This window comes from Pantherophis guttatus, chromosome 2, assembly GCF_059756535.1.
Source record: "Pantherophis guttatus breed Tessera chromosome 2, ASM5975653v1, whole genome shotgun sequence".
Taxonomy (NCBI): domain Eukaryota; kingdom Metazoa; phylum Chordata; class Lepidosauria; order Squamata; family Colubridae; genus Pantherophis; species Pantherophis guttatus.
In genome coordinates this window covers 262,343,694-262,352,272 of record NC_142064.1, presented here as the reverse complement: position 1 = coordinate 262,352,272, position 8,579 = coordinate 262,343,694, and the positions used below count along the sequence as shown (strand labels likewise).

The 8,579-nt window shown below is 42.9% G+C and overlaps 1 long non-coding RNA gene across 1 annotated transcript; it reads right to left on the bottom strand.

Moving 5' to 3' along the window:
- Window positions 1-716: 716 nt before the first annotated feature.
- Window positions 717-1,652, bottom strand: LOC148115730 (uncharacterized). The gene is made up of 3 exons (XR_015731726.1): window positions 1,590-1,652; window positions 1,251-1,299; window positions 717-779 (listed from the first exon to the last, which is right to left on the bottom strand). It is a non-coding gene; the product is annotated as an uncharacterized LOC148115730 (long non-coding RNA).
- Between the last annotated feature and the right edge of the window lie 6,927 nt (window positions 1,653-8,579).

Sequence of the window (8,579 nt, the reverse complement as noted above, 5' to 3'; positions counted from 1 at the left end):
TACAGATTTGTACAGATTTTTCTTCATCTTTAACATAATTTTATATGTTCAATTTTTCTCATTACATTTATTCTCTTTAATTTTAAGAAACCAATATTGCCCTTCATCTTGACTTCTCATCCTATTATAGCTCAATTTTTCTTTTCCCTCTTTAAAATTTGAACCCCTAAATTTAGATTCACATAACATAGTACAATCCCCAATTATTTCCTTAAATTCTCTTCTTCTAATCACCAATAATTCTTTTATCAACTATTCCCAATAATACAACTCAACGTATTAGTTGAGTTGAGTTAACCAATTAACTATATATCTTAACCCAAATGTTCTAACTACTGCAATTACATGTATTAAACTTCTTATTTCTGGGTCTTATTTTCAAGTCTTAAACAACCCTACATTTTGTCATCTCTTATTCCAGTCTCCAAATTTTTTTCTTTATCAACTGTTCCAAATAATACACTTCAACATTTTTATAAAAACCAGTTAATTGTATCTAATTCATTGATAATCCAATATCATTTCAATTTTCTTTTCTCATTTAGTTAAGTTCCGAATATCCATTTGAAAATATTCCAGTTATTACACTCCCCTTCATTAATTAAAAATATTCCAATTTTTAATGGACGAATGGATGGACAATGAGAGATAATTCTGCCCTTTCCCTTCAAACAGAGGTATCTCAAGGCTGGAAAGGGCCACTTCCTGGAACTTACCACCAATTGCTGAACAGCCTAAGAGCAGAATAAAATATGCTGCGTCTCTGGATCCGCCCTGACCTGAAATGATAAATATGAGACACTTGGAGGCATTGAGAAAAACTGGATTTAAATACTGGATATGGGAATATCCTTCCAATTCATCATGGGAATTGATCGGAGGGAACATCAGTGCTTGGAATATTTAATTTTGTGCTTTTTACACATGAAATGCTCTGTGAATTGGCAGACACCAGCATGGGGTCTTCCAGAAATGAAAAACTGAGAATTAGGGGAGGGGGGGTGAGCTCGGGTCCTATTCAGGGAGGGCGAATTCCCAAAACTAGGATTTGGGGCAGACCCTTTCCCCCCATGCAGTGAAGTGTGAATGGAGTCCTCATTCCTCAGCTGTCCAGACCAGACAGTTGGTTAAAATGGGGAATGGGATTTTCAAAGAATCGCACAATGAAGTATTAGAGAACGGAGTGAGGTTTACGTAAATCCTGACTGATTCTCAAACCAACCCAGGAATAGCTCCCAAAATCTGCTTACCTTTCCCAGAGAAAATGGAAGTTCCAAGGAAGCAAAGCTCCCCCTGGACCTGTGAAGAAACAGCCACGAGACACTTGTGATAGCTGAACCCTCCAGAATTTGAGCAAAGCTGCCCCACAAAATGTCTTCCCTAAAATGGGGATAGTGAATTTTCCCCCCGTGACCCAGCGGTTCCCAGAGCTCTCTTGGAATCCTCTGGACCTGTGGCTCCCCTGATCCCAAGATCCAAGGGCGCTTCCATGCAAGGAGGAGGAGCTGCCACTAAATCTCCCCCCCCCCCATTCATGCTGCCAACAATTCCTCTGCAGGGCAAGATTCCCACTTCTCTCCCACACTCACCTCTGATCCCAGGATTCCCAGCCTGGATTTGAAGATGGGCTGCACTTCGGAATCCATCCTGATCTAGAAGAACAACAAAGAAGCCCCTTCAAAGACTTCTCTCTCTTCTGAAGGGGTCCCACTGGCTGGCAAAAGATCTGAGCCTGTTGGGCTTCTGGCTTTCTCAAGTAGAGGCTGCACAAGTCTTTATCCAGGAAGCTTTGATCTGGATTGGGACTCTCAGGGGAAACCAGATTTGGGGGCCTAAAAAGCCTCCTCTAGGATTCTGCGGCCGGACAGGTCGGGATGGGTCCTGGTGGGGGAGGGCAGGGCTCAGCTACCTTCACGGGGGGGGGGCAGCCCCTCCCTTTCAGGGGCAGCCAAACTCCATCTTTTCTCCAAAGGTTTTCCTGGAAGCCGGAAGCCATTCATTGCCAAGAGTGTCTTTTACTCATTTGTTGTTGTTGTTTACCAGCATATTTTGTATGAAGGGCAGGTGAACATTCAATATGTAAAATGTGAAATTTTGTGGAAAAGGCAGGGAGTTTGTGGAGGGAATTGGAGGCTCTCTTGCAGGATCTTCTGGGAAGCCCTTGAGGGAGCCAAGGGAGGCAGGGGGGAGCTTGGATTGGGGCAACCTGGGTCCAAGCCCTACATGACCCAGGGACCCTGGGAGAATTTGGGGCCTTCCGTCTCCAGCTGGTTTCCCTCACAAGGTTGCTATTGACAGCTTCCCAGGAAAGATGCCTGGGAGAAAAGGCAAAGGATGTTAATGCAACAAGAAACAAAGAAAACCACAGATACAGGAATGGCAGAGGCTGACCTGAGACTAGAGAAAGGCCCAGTTGTATGTTCAAGTACAATCCTCTCCGGGCTTCATTTTGACCTGCAAGGGGAATAACAGTAAGACAGTTGGAAGGGACCGTGGAGGTCATCTAGTCCAACCCCTACTCACGCAGGAGACCTGTACTAGGGATACTGCCTAATTGCTGATCGACAAGCTCAGTGTTTTAGCCACTGAGAATTGACTTGAAATGAATACTCTCCCTCCCTCCCTCCCTCCCTCCCTCTCTCTCTGTCACACAAACACACACACATCAAGTTGCCCCAATATTTTTCAAGAGATTCCCTTTTACTTCTGTGTGATAAAGAATGTAGTTGAAAGCAAGGAAAGAAAGGATGGTGGTTTTGGAGTAAAAGTGGGAATGACGGGAGGAGCCCCCCTGAAACCATAATCCAAACTCTCCCCTCTCCCCCAACTCCTTCTTCAGAGGGAGGGCCTCCCTCCCATCCCCCACTTCAAATGCCCAGGGAGCCAAGATGGAGGCAGGCGGCAGGGAAAGGCCCAAGGAGTCCCACTGACCTCCTAATCCGGGGGCTCCTGGTTGGAGAGACAGAAGCAGGGACAGCTCGAGTCTCCTGGGTCCTGCAACAAGGAACGGAGGGAGAATTATCCAGTTGACCCCAAATCAGGGTGTTGTCTTAAGGCCCTCTGCTGGTCACAGCTGGAACTGCATTCTCGTTTCTAAGCTCGACTTCCTTTGGGAACTTTCACTAGATTCTGACTCGTCCAATGAGATCCCAGCTTTATTTATTTGTTAAGCATATGTAAGATTACAGATAAAAGTATGAACATGATTGTGAATACATGAAATATATAAACATGATTGTGAATACATGAAATATATAAACATGATTGTGAATACATGAGATGTTTACAAATAAAAGGGGACATTAGGACAGGGACGGTTGGTGCCCTTATGCACGCCCCTTACAGACCTCTTAGGAATGGGGTGAGGTCAGGGGTGAAATGCTTCCAGTTCGCTGAACCGGTAGTAAAAAATGTAACAAAAAAGTTCCGATGATCAGCTCAGCAACGCGCGACCATCGGAACTTTTTTTAAAAAACTTTTTAAAGCATTTTTTTACTACCGGTTCTCCAGAACTGGTAGTTTAAAGCGCTTTAAAAAGTAAAAAAAAAAAAAGTTCAGATGATCATGCATCGCTCAGCTGATGATCGGAACTTTTTTAAAAAAAACTTTTTAGGCATTTTTTTATTACCGATTCCGGCAAATAGGTAGTTATAAAATACTTTTAAAAAGTAAGAAAAAAGGCTCCAACAATCACAGCTGTGCCACATGGTCCTCGGAACCCTTTTTTTAAAGCATTTTTTTACTACCTATTTGCCCGAACTGGTAGTAAAAAAATGGTTTTAAAAGATTTTTAAAAAGGTTCCCATGATTGCGTGGCACAGCTGATCACACTCTCCCCTGCACTTTCTACATACCTTCCCAAGCCTCCTTTTGGCTTGCGTTTGGTGTGCACTGTGCATACGCGCACGCAATGCATGCTTGGCACACAGTGGGCGTGTGCGGCCAACAAACTGGTAGTAAACCGGTTCAGATTTCACCACTGGGTGAGGTGAACAGCAGACAGTCTAAGGTTAGAAGTTTTGGGGGTTTGGGGAAGTAACCACAGAGTCAGGTAGTGCATTCCAGGCATTGACCACTCTGTTGCTGAAGTTGTATTTTCTGCAATTGAGTTTGGTGCGGTTTACCTTAAGTTTGTACCTATTGTGTGCTTGTGTGTTGTTGTGGTTGAAGCTGAAGTAGTCATTGACAGGTAGGAGATTGTAGCAGGTAATTTTATGTACTACACTTAGGTCAGACCGAAGTTGTCTGAGTTCTAAGTTGTCTAAGCCCAAAAGTTTGAGTCTGGTGGCATAAGATATTCTGTTCCTCCTCTGAACAGAGGAGTGGAGGACTCTTCTCGTGAAATATCTCTGGACCCTCTCAGTTGTATTAATATCCGATATGCAGTGCGGGTTCCAGACAGATGAGCTGTATTCGAGAATTGGTCTAGCAAATATTTTGTATACTCTAGTTAGTAGTACAATATTAGCAGAGAAGAAGCTATGCAAGATTAGGTTAATAACTCTTCATGCCTTTTTGGCAATGTAGTTGCAGTGGGCTCTGGCACTTAGATCATTAGAGATGAGTACCCCAAGGTCCTTGACAGAGTGAGTGTCATCTACGAGGTCCTATCCGCCCAGCTTGTATTTTGTCTTCTGATTTTTTTTGCCAATGTGTAAGACAGAGCATTTGTTGGTTGAGATTTGGAGTTGCCACTTGTTTGACCATTCTGACATGCAGAAACAGAAAAGAAGCACCATCAAATGTCCCTTAAAAAGTAGCACCACCAAGCATACTGTGATAGAGAGAAAAACACTCCAAACCTCCCTAGGGAAAAAAAGGCGAGTGCTGGTGATAGGAGATTCAATTCTCAAGGGAACAGAACCTGCCATCTGTAGACAGTCAATCCAGCAAGGTATGTTGTCTCTCTGGAGCTAATATCAAAGATGTGGCTGAGAAACTAACCAAAATAATAAAACCCACAGACTACTAGTCCTTTCTACTACTACATGTAGGGCAGGGGTGGGCAGGGCCGGATTTTCCTATAGGCTAACTAGGCTTCAGCCTAGGGCCTCAAGATCCAGAGGGGCCTACACAGTGTGGGATTCTGGGGGTTCTAGGTGGCTCGGCCAAACCCTTTGTTAAATTGCTGGCTCCCCCGCCCCTCCGCACCACTATTTATTGCCAATAAATAGTGGTGGGCGAGGGGCGGGGGAGCCAGCAATTTAACAAAGGGTTCGGTGTTTTTTTTTGTAATGTTATTGGCCCGGGAGCTTCAGCTTAGGCTAATTGGCCTCCCGGCTCTCAGCTGATTTGTCTCTGCTATTTTGCTTCCTTCCAAAGAGTGCTGATTTTTTTCCCCCTAGCTATACTGAGAAACGAAAGTGAAACTGCTTTGCTGTTGCTGCAAGGTTGGAAAATTAGGCAGGCAGAATTCTTTTCTTTTTCCTCACCAAAAAAGGTACGTGCAAACAATGGGAAATTTAGGGGAAAAGAGAAGAGTTCAGGATTTTAAAACACAAAAGAAAAAAAAGCTGTATTTAACTAGGGAATTGTAATAATTGAGATACTATTAATTGTATATTTCTGAAAGCAGAAATGGTTAAGTTGTGGTTTGGAGGAATATATGGGGGAAATTATTTGGTTTATTATTATTGGTAAATATAATTAATGGATTTGTAAGAAATTGGATTGCATGGAAATAATTGGAATATTCATGTTCATATTGATTAATATACAAAAAAGGTAGTTATATAACTAATTGATTTATATTAAAATGTTGAATTTATATTAAACAACTAATATTACATAATTAACCAATGTGAGGATGGATATAAAAATAGATGACAATGGGAAGGGGTATAATATAGAATAGAAGGGAAAAATTGAATTTGATTAAGATTAGAGATGAGGATGAGGGTAATATTGGTTTTTTACAAAAATAGATGAGGAATAAATATGGCAAAAAGGAAATATAGAAATTGTAAATTTAATTGAAATGACTAAACACTGTTTAAATTTGTGAACCAGCCAAATACTCTGTTCAAAGAAAATACATTGTATGTTTGTATGTGTGTTTCTAATTATTGTTATTTATTCATATTTGTTCTCTTTTATTCTTTAAAGTTTAACAATTCATTCTTTATCTTAATATCTTTATATTTGTTTGGGGTTGGCTTTCTTCCCTTTCATCTTTTTTATTGTATAGCAATCTTTCTCCTCAAACCTACCACCTCTCTTTTCTTTCCTTCTTACTTTCTCTTCCTCCCCCTCTTCTTCTCCTCCCTACTTCCTCTTCCTTTCTCCTTCTCCTCCTCTCTTCCTCCCTCTCTCTCCTACTCTAATTTCCCTTCCCTTCCTTCATCCCTCTCTATTGCTGTATCCTTTTATGCATATGGACTACTCAGAGGGCTGAAAAAGTTATTTCTGACTGGTCCTTGCACTTTTGACCAGTCCTCGAACTTACGACTGTCCTCACATTTTACGTTTTTGCCCTATCTTGTCACCATGGTGAAGAAAAGCAGTTGTGAAATGAGTGACATGGTTGTTAAGAAAGCTGCACGGGCATAAATGTGAGGATGGTCATAAGTGTGAGGACCGGTCAAAAGTGCGAGGCCCAGTCAGAAATGACTTTTTTCAGCCCTCTGGGTAGTCCTTTTGTGCATATGGACTACCCAGAGAGCTGAAAAAGTTATTTCTGACTGGTCCTCGCACTTTTGACCAGTCCTCGAACTTACGACTGTCCTCACATTTTACATTTTTGCCCTATCTTGTCACCATGGTGAAGAGAAGCAGTTGTGAAATGAGTGACATGGTTGTTAAGAAAGCTGCACGGGCATAAATGTGAGGATGGTCATAAGTGTGAGGACCGGTCAAAAGTGCGAGGCCCAGTCAGAAATGACTTTTTTCAGCCCTCTGAAAAAAGTCTATGCACATAGCCACGCCCACCCAGTCACATGACGAGCTACCCACGCCTACACAGTCACATGATTGCCAAGCCACACCCCCAACTAAGCCACGCCCACAGAACCTGTTGTTAAAAAATTGAATCCCACCACTGGTGAAAGGGCCTCATAAGTGGAATAGCCTAGGGCCTCTTTCAATCTAAATCCGGCCCTGGGGGTGGGTTCTAAATTTTTTTACTACCGGTTCTATGGGCGTGGCTTATTTTGTGGGTGTGGCTTGGAGGTCATGTGACTAGGTGGGCGTGGCTAGCTGGTCAGAGTCATTCCAGAGTCTGGAAGGTCCTCGTACTTACGACCAGTCCTCGCACTTACGACCCGACTCATTTGTTTGCTTTTAACACTGATCAGCTGTAGGACGGCCCTTTGAAGCCCCGCGGCAAGAGTTTAAAAAGTTTTTTTCCCTCTAGTCATCAACTGGGACTCAGGAGGCAGCAATAGATTGGGGGTGGGGCCAAATAAAAGGTAAGAATAACGTGGATGGGGGGGTGGGAGGCAGGGGGGAGAACCGGTTCGGTGACGTCATATCGTCACTGCTACCGGCTTGGCCGAACCGGACCGAACCGGGAGGAACCCACCACTGATGTAGGGACCAATGACAGAAAAAAAGGACTTGAAAACAGTATTGAGTGATTATGAGCAGCTAGGCAAGAAAGTCAAGGACTTAGGTGCACAAGTGGTTTTTTTCACCTGTACTGCCAATGAAAGGACAACATCTGCTAAGAGAACAAAGAATTCTAGAAGTGAACCACTGGCTAAAGAATTGGTGTCGCCAAAAAAACTTTGGATTCCTGGACCATGGTCTGTTCCACCTCCAAGATGGGCTTTTGGGAAGGGATGGGTCGCACCTCACAAAGACCGGGAAGAATGTCTTTGGAAAACGACTGGCTCAACTTATCAGGAGGGCTTTAAGGTAAAATTGAAGGGGGAGGGTGACCAGTCTTTAGGATCTCCAGGACGTAATTCCAGTCAAAGACTCCTAGAAAGGAAGGCAAACAACGAAGTAAGGAGGGATGGGAAGGAAGACAAACTCAAACACCAAATAGGAGACATAGGAAGCATACCCAGAGTCAGGCATGAAGATCTCAAGTGCCTATATACAAAATGCACAAAGTCTGGGGAACAAGCAGGGTGAACTTAATACACGAAGGTAGATACGACATAGTTGGAATAACAGAAACTTGGTGGGACGAAACCCACGACTGGGACATTCTGATAGAAGGATACAAACTCTTCAGAAAAAGTAAACCCCATAAAAGAGGAGGTGGAGTTGCACTGTATGTAAAGGACCACTATATTGCTACAGAATTGCATGAAAGCAAAGATGAAAACCTCCTAGAATGCATATGGGTCAACATAAAAGACAAAAAGAATGACATGGCCATAGGTGAATACTATAGGCCACCCAATCAAGCAAAAAAAATAGATGTCCTTTTGCAAACCAACTTACAAACATGTGTAGGAAACAATAGTAAAGGGGGACTTCAATTACCCTGATAACAATTGGAAAACTAATTCTGCACCAATGAGAAATCAAATAGGTTCCTAACCAACCTAGCTGACAACTTTGTTGTCCAAAAGGTAGAGGAAGGAACCAGAGGGAGAGCCATTCTGGACTTAATACTTACTGTAATACTT